The sequence below is a fragment of the Cebidichthys violaceus genome, unplaced genomic scaffold (assembly GCF_023349555.1).
Source record: "Cebidichthys violaceus isolate CVI_PGR_0920_01 unplaced genomic scaffold, fCebVio1.0.p SCAF_14, whole genome shotgun sequence".
Lineage (NCBI taxonomy): Eukaryota > Metazoa > Chordata > Actinopteri > Perciformes > Stichaeidae > Cebidichthys > Cebidichthys violaceus.
Window position 1 is genome coordinate 1,512,574 of NW_027176307.1, and position 11,995 is coordinate 1,524,568.

Consider the following 11,995-nt stretch of genomic DNA (forward strand, 5'->3'; position numbering starts at 1 on the left):
GGCTTAGCCCCAAGGGGAGGGGCATGTTTGTGCAATTTTTTTTGGGGCCGCGGATATCCATTGTTTCAGACAGTTCATAGATTGGTTCAATCAGAAAGAGTGTGATTTTGCTCTGTAGTTTTGCTTGCATTCAGTATATGATAACACAAGAGACAACATTTCAGGGTCATAGTGAAAATTGACAACATAAATATTAACTTTTCTCAAAGCGAAATAATTTTCCTGCTTGTAAAGGAAAGACGGATAAACTAGCTTTCGATTCCGCGTCACTTCCAAATCCTATTTCTTAAAGGGACCGCACACAATGGATGGAGAATGGACCTGACAGTGTCAACTTTTGAGTTGTTTACTTGTTTTATTATGAGCAGCAGGGATTACGATTTTGATCAACATTTACATCTATTTTGTTGTCCGTGTAGTTTTTACATACCAGTGATATTTTATGCTCATTTGGACACTATCACTGAGATAAAGATGAACTAGTTCAGTGTCAAATATGCCATTAACTGATTATAAACAACAACATTGTGTAGGGACTGATATTATTGTTTCGAAATACTAGAGCGATATATTAATGCAAAGAATAGAGAGATGTCAATAGTTATTTCTTGTATTTTGAATTCGCTCGTTCACTCTTGCTCACTGGAGACAGTTTCTAACAAAATAGCTAGCTAGCTAGCTAGCTAGCTTAGTGTTAACATAGCCCACTACAATATTCCCTTTCATTTGCCATAATTTATTTTAAAGCCAATAATGCCAAATTATTTGGGGGAGCTGAAGAACATTTTAGGGGGGCTTCAGCCCCCTTCAGCCCCCCTAAAATGGGGGGACCTAAAATAGGCCTAACGACGCCCCTGCTGACTGGTTATAATCCAGCAAAGATTTAACACAACAATCTTCTGCTGAAGGTGAGACAGTAGAGACAGATTACAGACTAATTAATAAAAAATGCATTCGATAAAAGTCAACGTCATTCCAATATTTCTTTCTAATTTACATTGCTGAAGGAAAACATGGTTACTCATGCTACATTTGTTTATGACATTTATCACTAAAAAGAAATGCAATAATTATTCCTTTCATAAAAAAGTCAGAATGAAAACAAAATGTGTGCCTATAATACATACCGTTAAGAAAATTATCAAAATATATTTCTTTCATATGTGAATTGTTCAACTTTCATTCAGGCTACAAGTCTGCTTTTTCAACACAAGGTGGTGCAGGAATTCTATCTAGAGACTTGACAGAGGCATAAAAGAGAAATGAGCGCCTGTATTCAAGTATTTAAATGTCTGTTTACGTGTTTCTGTTTCTCTCAATTCAACCTAAATACAATAGAGCTATACCATGCATTGTCTTGCTTTGTTGAGCTTTTATACATACATTAGTCTGGCTGTGGAAAAGGGCCTTTGTTCTGATATTATTGTAAAATAAAATAAGAATGTTTTGCCCTACTTGTTGTGGAGGTCAATCTGGTGTCTGGATAAGTAGTTTCTTTGTGACTGAGAATCTGTGGAATCCAGCAGCTAATTAGAAGCTGTTTGCTCATATGGAAACTAAATCATAACTTAAGCACTTCCTGTCACACAGTCTCTTTATGTACAAACCACAATAAAATGGCAAGAATAGCATTTTACAGGTTGTTAAAGCTTTAAAAGCTAAACAGGATTTACAGGATTGTAAATATACGGATATAATGTACATTATTATGAATCTTCAGAAGGAGTACTCCTACATTTGTTACTTTGAGTAGATGTTGATGCAAATATTTTTCAAAGTATTCCGACACTGTAGTTCTACTTTTGTACAACTAAAAGACCTGAGTATGTCTGCCACCACTGCTTGTGAGAAACACATTTTAATGATCCAATGAATACGACTCAAATGCACGACACTTAACAGGGAAGGTAAGAGCAAAGTCTGCTGTGTCGCTGTTCAAAGCGGGAAACAAGCAGGCCGTCCAAACAGGCAGGTAAGAATTTAAAAAGGGCAGTCAATGTGTCAAAACAAGCCAGGAACAAGAGGACAAAATGCTCTGGGAACAATTGCTCAAGGAAATAAAAATGGAGAGCTGATGAGGGAATTTGGAGCAGGTGTGCAGCTGAGTGTGGAGGTCATGTGACAGTAAAAAGGAACGACAGCTTCTTAAATAAAAATGACTTGGGAGTCAAATACTGGCAAGAGACATTGTAATTTGCAACAGGGCAAAGGGTCGGCCCAATCAGCCAAAATAAAAGTGTTGTTGGTGACACTGCGAGAGGCAGAGTGGTCTGGCATGACAAACTAGGACCGACATCCCCGGCAGGGAGCAGGTCCAGCTCTGTCACTGACATTTAATTTCATATTTATGGGGAGAAACGACGAGATGTCCTGCCAAACACCCACGGTTCCCGTAATTCATGTCTTCAATATGTGTATGTGTAGTTCAGCTTTTTACTGGACCCCAAAGTCAGCCAGCCCCTTTCTCGTTTACAGTATTTTACTGCTGTAAAAGGAGGATATTATTCTCCCTAATTAGAGTTAATTTGTACCATGATGCACTTGAGCAACTTCAGTTCCTTAGTAGTTTCATCTTCAAACTGTAAACTCTCAAAGAAAAAGTTTCGGAGAAATGTAGAGAATCCATTGTAAATAGCTGAGGCTGAATTTGCTCTCAGGTCCGTTTTGGAAAACATGAGTCATCATCCCAGATGGTCCAGCTGCCTCCTGTTGTACTGAGACTTCTCACTGGCTCCAAAGCATGCTGGGAAGAGACATCTTAACCGGCTAAATACAGTGTACAACTCCTACTGTACTGTTACTGCTATAAATATTACAAATATTACTGCTAGCACTCTGACTATCATTACTGTACCATTTCTCTCCTCTGCTACTACTTTTACCTCACAGCAATTATAACAGCTAACACACTTTTATCATTATTATTACATATACTAATATGATGGTTAATAAAAAACATTCAGTCTAAAGCCCCACAGTGGTCACAGCCAGAGGTCGCTGTCTGGTCTACCATGATGGCCGGTCTCCAATGGAAAACCTTTCATTTAGGATGCCAGGAATAGTGTAATAATGAGAACTTTCACCTGAACAAGTGAGAAAGAAAGGTTTCATTCTGTGGTGCAGGGCGTCAGCTTAACCGCCTCAAATACAGAACATTCATGGTGGATAGATCCTCTATCCTTGACCTTGTTTGACTGCCTGCATTTTTGTTTTGAGCAATTTTACTGATTGCTTGCTAATGTTATATCTCATTATGTTTTTCTGCGTAAACTCTGATGAAATGTGTTATTTTAGCCTTGTTTTTGTGGTGGTATTAACAGTAACAGTACTTAACTCAAGTACTGTCACTGGTGGGTAGGTGTATGCGTGTGTGTTTGTGTGCGTGTGTACCTGTGTATACTCCATCCTCCACCTAACAGAGAGACAGAATAGTCATGTAAATGAAAAGGGAACCCATGTGGTGCCAAATGGTCTGCACACAGCTTGTGTGTGTGTGTGTGTGTGTGTGTGTGTGTGTGTGTGTGTGTGTGTGTGTGTGTGTGTGTGTGTGTGTGTGTGTGTGTAGAGTCAGAGTGAGGTCTGAGGTGGTCTCAGTTAGCCATGTTGTTTTATCTGCTATGGCTGCAGTCACAATAACCTCTTCCACCCTTGTAGTGGTCTCACACACACACACACACACACACACACACACACACACACACACAGCAAACATTGAAATAGCATATACCACCCCCGTGGTGGTCACTCTAACATCTGCTGGTGGTTGAAAATGCTAGAAGAGGACCACACACACACACCTACACACACAGCATACCATAGACGTATGTTGACAGGGAAGTGTAGGGAACCATCTCAGTGTTTCTCATTGACACACACACACACACACACACACACACACACACACACACACACACACACACACATGAATACCACGAGTAGTCCTGCATATATTGTCTATACACTTCAGGAAAGAAATTATTAATTCGGACCCCATGTATCGGCCTTTTTGACCTACTGTACTGTACCTCACAGCAGAGCAGAGTGTCACATGTTCATGCACACACACACACACACACACACACACACACACACACACACACACACACACACACACACACACACATCTTACCAAGCTGTGTTTAACAGCAGTGTTTGCTTTTGTTGGATAATGAAACAGCCAGAAGAGAGACAGAGGGTGTGTGTGTGTGTGTGTGTGTGTGTGTGTGTGTGTGTGTGTGTGTGTGTGTGTGTGTGTGTGAGTGTGTGTGTGTGTGTGTGTGTCTGTGTGTGTGTGTGTCCTTGCATACAGGCATGCTTCACCGTGCATGCAAACCAGTCACCCACAAGGGGTCCAAAAGGTCGGGCAACATGTTGTGTCTGTGTGTTGTTGCTGGTGAACATGTAGGTTTCACATGTTGTGCAGCATCATGTGCTTTAAAATCTGTCTTTGAGTTCTTTAGCTGCTCGGAGAAAGAGACTTTAAGATGCAAAACAAAAGCTGGGAATGAACTTCATCAAAGTCTGTTTGCAGGTTTTGGGTAGAAGTGCCTCAGGTGATGTCAGTTGAGGCGGCGTCGGTTGGTGCTGAAGACGTTTAAAAATGAAAAAAAGCTGGAGGTGTGGATTTAGAAAGAGGTGAGCTCACCAGACCTCTGGAGCTGATTCTCATCTCAGTTGCAGGCTAGCGGCTCCATTAGCTGCTACGTGCGGACTGAACGGTCGTTTGTTGCATCGTGGGTAATATAGACGCCAGGTTTTGACAAATAAGAAGGAAGAAAAAAGATGATATCTTTGGTTCTGCTGCATCAACTCTGACCTTTTTTTGACTGTCTGTCTGTCTGTTTTTTAAAATCCTGAGTTGAAAAAGGTTTTAGTGCAACGCTAAATCTGTGGAATTGTCTTTAAAGATTATACAAAGAATCTACAAAGACTATTTTCGACTATCATTCACAGATTTCTTTTCATCTTGACAGCCAGAAAAGGACACCAGACCATACATTTGTTTTTGCACAAAGCAGAAAACTAAAGCAGTAAACTTGAGTTGTGGCTCTGCAGTAAAACCTGACGAACTGGATTATAAGATAAATCTCTTTCACATTTTGTTTGTTGTTCTTGGCCGGTACTTTAAAACATATTTTCTCTCCAAAATAAACCATCCATCATGTCCATTATAATTTCATATTTCAAAAAAAGAACACCATTCTCTTAAAAATCCAAGTTTTATTTTAAATTGTACTTCGCAGTAGCTCTAGCGAGTCAGTGGCATCCTACACATTTAGTTCAAATAATTTTTGCTCTGAAGTTTATGATCAGACTTATTAAGGACATGCAGCTAACACAGACCAGGTGATGTTCTGCAGTCCTGCGAGATGTATTTTTCTACTTTCAGCATGTGCGCTCCAGCTGTTCAATCTGGCAGCCACTTGTGGTTGTGTGTGCGTGAGTTTCGCACAACATGTTTATGATTTTGTGGTTATTTACAGTAAAAGTGCTGGGGATCAAACAGCTCTGACCCCCCATTTACTTCACTCATTGTCAAATTAAATGCAATTCATCGATGCGAGTATCGTAAATGAATGACACTGTGGTGAGATGTTGTTTCCTTTTGCAAACTGGATGTTGCTGCAGAAAAACATATATTTTATCTGATTAAAAAAAAAAAGATTTAGTTTAGATGTTGCAAAAAAGGATAGCAAATGAATGTATCGCACGCAGATCTGCACAAATGCCTGTGTTTCCAGCAACAACAACAAAAAAATCCTCTCTGTGCTTCCATATATGTGTGTGTGGATGCATGATCTTGTTTGTGTATCAGCCAGTTAGTATTGTGCACCTCTGACATGAATTATGACACTTATTATCACTCATATACTACATCTTCTTGACTGTGTAATGAAGCCTCTGGGGGGGGTTGTGTAATCCTTCTGGAGCATCAGTTCCAGTAGAGGAAGTTTCAGCAGTTCCTACTCATGACTTCTCAGCAGGCTCCCGGGTAAACGGGCGCTCTCGATCAATCACAGATACAACTATCTGAGCGATTCCAAATGCTAATGGGACCCAGGTCTGCTGCGACCTCGGAGGAGAGGTTCCTGCAAGTCTGTAAGAGGAATGTTTGGACAGCGAGAAGAAACTGTTCGGATATATAAAAAGGAAAAATGTGATTTGTGATGCAACACAGAAAGAGTAACCGGGAAAAGTCGTAAAAACCTCAGTTAGGGACATCGAGAGTCTTTCTGTACCGTTTCAGTCGAAATGAAAGAATGAAAGGGTCTTCTGGTTAGGAATACTTTGAGCCTGCTGACAAACAAACCGAACTGAAAACATTTAGGCGGAGGTAATAAGAGGGATTTAACTCAATCTTGGATCCTATTTTTCTGTGTTTACATCGGTGAATGAGTGAAGAATGTGTTGAGTAAGTGGGTGGTTGCGTGTGCGTACATGTTTACTCGTGTCTCAGGCAATGACATTATAAACATCCCATAATTATCTCTGATTGCCCCTGGGACCCCCCCCCCCCCCCCGACTCCTACAGCTGCTATCAAAACGTTAAAGGCCCGGTCACATGTATTGCTTCGCTGTAAATCTGCTCCCCATGGAAGTGATTATCTGTGCTGAAATGGATTTGATTACATAAAAAGGACTTTTGTTTGTCACATTTCACTGTGTCAGTGTTTCACCTACTAGTACATTTACAGTGCAGTACATACTGTCCTGACACCAACACATAACAAGCAAACGCCACATCTGGTTCCACTATACACTATATATACTCTATATGCAGTACTGGGGAAGCTACTTTGAAACTATAGCTTTGCAAGATATCCATTACTTCACACTGGAAGGAGCTGAACTGCAGTAAAGTGACCCTCGAAGGAAATTTAGTATGGTTAACTAAAGCTACTTAGGAAAAGTAGTTCAAACTGCTTTGTAAAAAGAAATGATAAAATTGACAATGTACATATAATACAAATAACTTAAATAAAACTATAGACGGGAGGTCTTTTTCATTGCTTACATGTGCAAATGAAACCCAGACAAAAACAAGTCATTTCATGCACATGTGTGTAGTGTTTATGTTGAGTGAGTTGTAGTAAGGGCAGCATTAGAGCATGGAAGAACACAGATGTAAGGCAGGGTATGGAGCCTGGTATACGTAACACAGGGAAGAGGATATTTAAATTAGCAATGGCCAACATTCTTCCTCTGGCAGAGCTGCTATGCTGAATGAATGAGGCTCTGCTTCACTTGAGTCACTTGAGATAAAACAGAGAGCAGAGAGAAAGAGCAGAGTTAAGTGAGTTGAGCAGCTGCACTTCTGTTATTCTAAACACATGGAGGGAAATGAGGAGAGGATTTTATACTGCAGCTCCTCCCAGAAACACTGGATGAGGGTGAACCAAGGGTCTGACTGTGTGTCTGCACAGGGTCATGCGTTGGGTGCAGCTTTCAAAGAAACACACCATGTTTTATTATCACAAACCTTCAAAAGACAGAAAATAGAACTAAAACAATAAAGTCATGGGTTTTAAAACCAAAACAATGAGGTGAAAGATGCTAAAATGCTCCATAGAGTCGGGTGAAACATATTGGTGGGTTTGTCACTAAAGCAGCACCTTACATTATATTAAATAACATAAAAAGTATTTATTAATGCAGCCTGAAAGATACAATCCCATTTTACTGGAAACTTATGGCTCATTCTTCTGCTGTTACATCAGCTGGATAAAGGTCTCTTGTTTTTTTAAGCCACAGCCTTGTTGAACTGATTACTATCTTGAAGACAAACATAAAAAAAAAGTTGTATTGCTAAAACGTGGAGTGTAATGGTGACATACAACTGTTTTGTTTCTTTGACGCTTGATGTGTGGAAAATCATTGCAAAACTACTTTTGATGAGCACCAGTTCGCAAACTTTCAGAAGTATTCTGTGACTGAGAGGAGGAAGATTTATAGAGGATGGCAAAGCAGATGAGAGATGTCTTTTTTTTCCCAAACCAAACTGTTTTTCAATGTTGAGAGACTGTCACGGCTCGTTCTCTCGGTTACCACAGCTGTCTGCCATGTGGGGCGCTGCGTGACTCGTACACACAGTTTCACCAAACGACAAAAAGCTACGAGAGAAAACCCACCGAGCCACAACAAGACCACCGTCATATTGCTGCCCCATTGCATTGACGATATTCAGGACCCGGAGGTTTTAGCTGTTACTTTCAAATTGATGTTTGGTAAAGATGAAGAGCAAAGACAAATGGCAAATGTAGTTCATTAACAAGACATTTCAGATTGCAAAAGAGGATTTCAGATGACCAACTCAGAAAAAAAACATCCTTAAACTCTTTCATGGAAATGTTGATAACAGAACTGGACAGTTTTTCACTGCTTGTTTTAATATTTGTGGAAAATGACAAAACGAAAAGAGCAAAGTAAACTGTGGTTATTACAATTCTGTATCTAGAATTGTAGTGATGTTTCTGTTGTTCATCGAACGGACATTTTTATTTGGATAAGTTGGCTGCATTGTGTTTTGTAATGTTCTGATTTACTTCAGAGGCGTTACTCATTACTGGGATGAAACATTTTATTGGAATTAGCCTCAATAAACTAAGCATTTAAAAGCTGAACCAGTTCACACAACAGTTTCTGGAGCCAATACAGGACACGCTGGATCAATGTGCCAGAAATAAAATGAGGGAAAACAAATCAGCCAATGTTCTCCTGACGATGACTGCAGAATAATCTTCCTCATTGGGCTGAAGCTGCATTCCGAACTCCAAACACATGGTAATAATAATCATACAAGACCTCATTTTTTCCTCTGCTGCCACGCAAAGCAAACAAACATATAATACTTTAATTTGGTCTCTGTATGAAACTTTAGGTTACTTATTGAAATAACTTCAGAGCGCCTGGAGGAAGCTGTTTTGCAGGCGAGTCATTTTTCCTCTAGTGTTAGAAAACAGCCTCAGAGAGCGGATTAGGAGCCGGGCTGGTGCTCAAGGTAAACAGGTGTGTGATGTGAAAATTGCAAGTCTGTATTTTCACATGAGGTGTGAAATATGATGTGTTTTTCTTTGACCAGCTCTCCATCATGTTGACGCTATCTTTCACTTTTTGAAGGTCTCGTTCTCGTCTCGGAATCGACCACATTTTACTTGGTCTCATCTCAGTCTCAGACAAAGAGGAATATACAGCATATATGGCAATGAAAGAGGTGAAACTTGTGAAGTACATCAGTGGGGCAAAAACAGGGTTGAGACTGTTCCTTCCTCGTCTTGTGACTCGGCTGACGGTCTCGTGCACTGAGCGAGTCCTCACCCTCCTCGTTGTGGTCGCTGCCAATAGAAATACCGTCTCAAGCTGGGTGACTTAAAAGGTTCAAAAGGTTCGTCCAAGACCCTTTTTTCAAGCCAATATTTTGAAAGAAATTTATTTTATTTGCCCACACTTGTTCATTTCAGGAGGCACTGATAGATTATCCTATTCTGTCTTCTAGGTGTGAGGACTTTGAACTTTGAGGAGCTTGAACTTAACCTTGCATGGCACAGCATGGCAATCACAATTTCATCATTTGTGCATATCAATCACAGGCCCAAATACTCTATTTATTTTCAGAGTTACTTGTTGACTCACTACACACATTGCAGCAGGTGTGATTACCCCCCCCCCCCCACACACACACACACACACACACGTATAGAATAATGGTCAGCCAGAGGGCCAAGTGTGTTTTTACAGCTGTACACGTAATGAGCTCTTTGGGGGCCTGTCAAGTCAACTGTTAGCTAATGTCTCAAATTGAGTGTGTGTGAGTGTGTGTGTGTGTGTGTGTGTGTGTGTGTGTGTGTGTGTGTGTGTGTGCTGTTCCAGGTTAGGTAATGTCTTTCTGTGTGCCACCTCCCACTCCTGGCAGATTTAATGTCATCATGACTGAGACTACACGACCTGATCTGGTAGTCAAAGTGACAGAAATATAAAGACAAATCTTCTAGTCTTTACTTTTCTCATGGAGATCTCTACATGTTGTTCTCTTCTAAAAGATGAGAAGAGAAAATTTGGAAAATGAATTGACCTGAGTTACAAAGTTGTAAGCAATCGCAAAGTTAAGCAGTCAGTGGGTTAGGGTTAGGGTTTCTAAGGTGGCGACGGCTGGAGGCCCCTACTTTGAGCTTCAATGTGACGTCACAGAGACTACGTCTACATTTTATACAGTCTATACATCATGCTCACAAGGACAATGCTCCCCTTCTTAGTTTAGTGTGTTAACGTGCTAAGTTTTGTTTAATAGCACTAAACACAACATGAACATGAATGTGTAAACCAAACTCCATGGAAATACATCTAATTTTTAAGACATTTCACTCAAAATGTCAACCTTATGGGGGTGTTAGAGGAAGAACGACCACCAAAGTCAGTAGGATTCATCCTCTGGGGAACATGAATGAAATTTAAGATTATTGTTTAAATTTTCGCACACTCATCATCTCAGGCATGACATCACATCACTGAGTCAGCAGGAAGCACTGGTGCCGTGCGGTGCGTCGACCAGCGAATCATTACTCCAGCACAGTACATCACAGCTACTCAATCCACTTCACAGCCAATCAGCCTTTAAGTGTTCATGTGGAAAGAGGGAGGGAGGTGTTAAATCCTGATCATTAATGACTCCCAGAAAAATAAATTCTGAAGTTAGAGCTTTCAGCCTGTTGCTAAGCCCCTGGGGTGATAAAATTACCCGTGTATGAAGCGGTGAAATATATTCCACCTGGGAGAGACAGACCTGGTTCCAGAAAGCACATCTGGCTTTCGGGTTTTCTGGCTCGGTCTGGTGTTTTTCACCACAGCTATAGCACCCCATGCCCACACGTCTTACTTCACTTCCTTTGACTCTCTTTCTTTCTTTCTTTGAAAATGTTCATGTTTTAACTTATTTTTCTTTTCTGTAGTTTGAAAGTATATTATACTACCTTCGGGTTAATTAAACCTTTTCAAAACCCATGATGAAAACACTGCTGCTTTTCTGAGTCACCAGAAAGACGACACCAGAGGTTTTCATCGTTTTCTTCCTCTAGGATTAGAGATGCTGAGCCACTATAATAAGTAGGCAAACAATAATTAAACTCCTCCAAAAATTCCCCTCCAGTGACCTCTGGTAATTTTAAAGTTCTTAAATATACCTTGTAAGTAGGCATGTGGTGTACACAGCAAACCAAAAATAACAAGTGATTCCTGCCAATGTATACACTGGTTGGTCCCCAAGACCCCTTTTCCCATATTACTCATGTGAACCTCAGTTTGATGGCGGGCTGACAATGTGAAACATGAATCACTGCATGTTGCTGAACTGATAAAGTGCTGAGGCTGGAACAGGCACTTTAAAAAGATGAAATACTGATGGATGAAACCCCCATATAAAGAAATTAATTATCAAGAACAGGTGTAGTATTTAAAGAATCAGGATTAGCCTAACTAAAGCTTCCATGTAATGCTCGGGGTTTGGAAAGGTTGTACAAATGTAATGTCATATTTTATCACCGCAGCTTCAGTCAATCATCATCGACTGACACCTTTTCCCTGTTAAAGCTGCATTAATTAAGTTTTTGGCCACTTTTGCTAGCTGAACAACCCACAGCCCCAACAAATGGCATCTAAAGTCGTTAAGGCATGTGTTTTACAGCCCTTTTTGCCTTTGACTCTAATTAATACCTGCACCAGTTTCAGCCAATCCCTGTTGAGCACCTGTTCTGCTCCACCTGTTATCTTCCTTGCCTTGGGATTGGCTCAATCACACGTCTATTAACACAAGAGAAGCTGTTGCAGGTGCTAGGAATTAGTAATTAGTGTTTCTCAAAGTGTAAGGCAGAAAGGGCTCTAAAAATACAGAACATGCCGGGTTAAAAAATCTACTCTACACACACTGAAACACGCAATGAATACACACAAAAAACGAAACCCAAGCAATAAAACAGCATCATAAATTAATAAAATCAGGCTCACA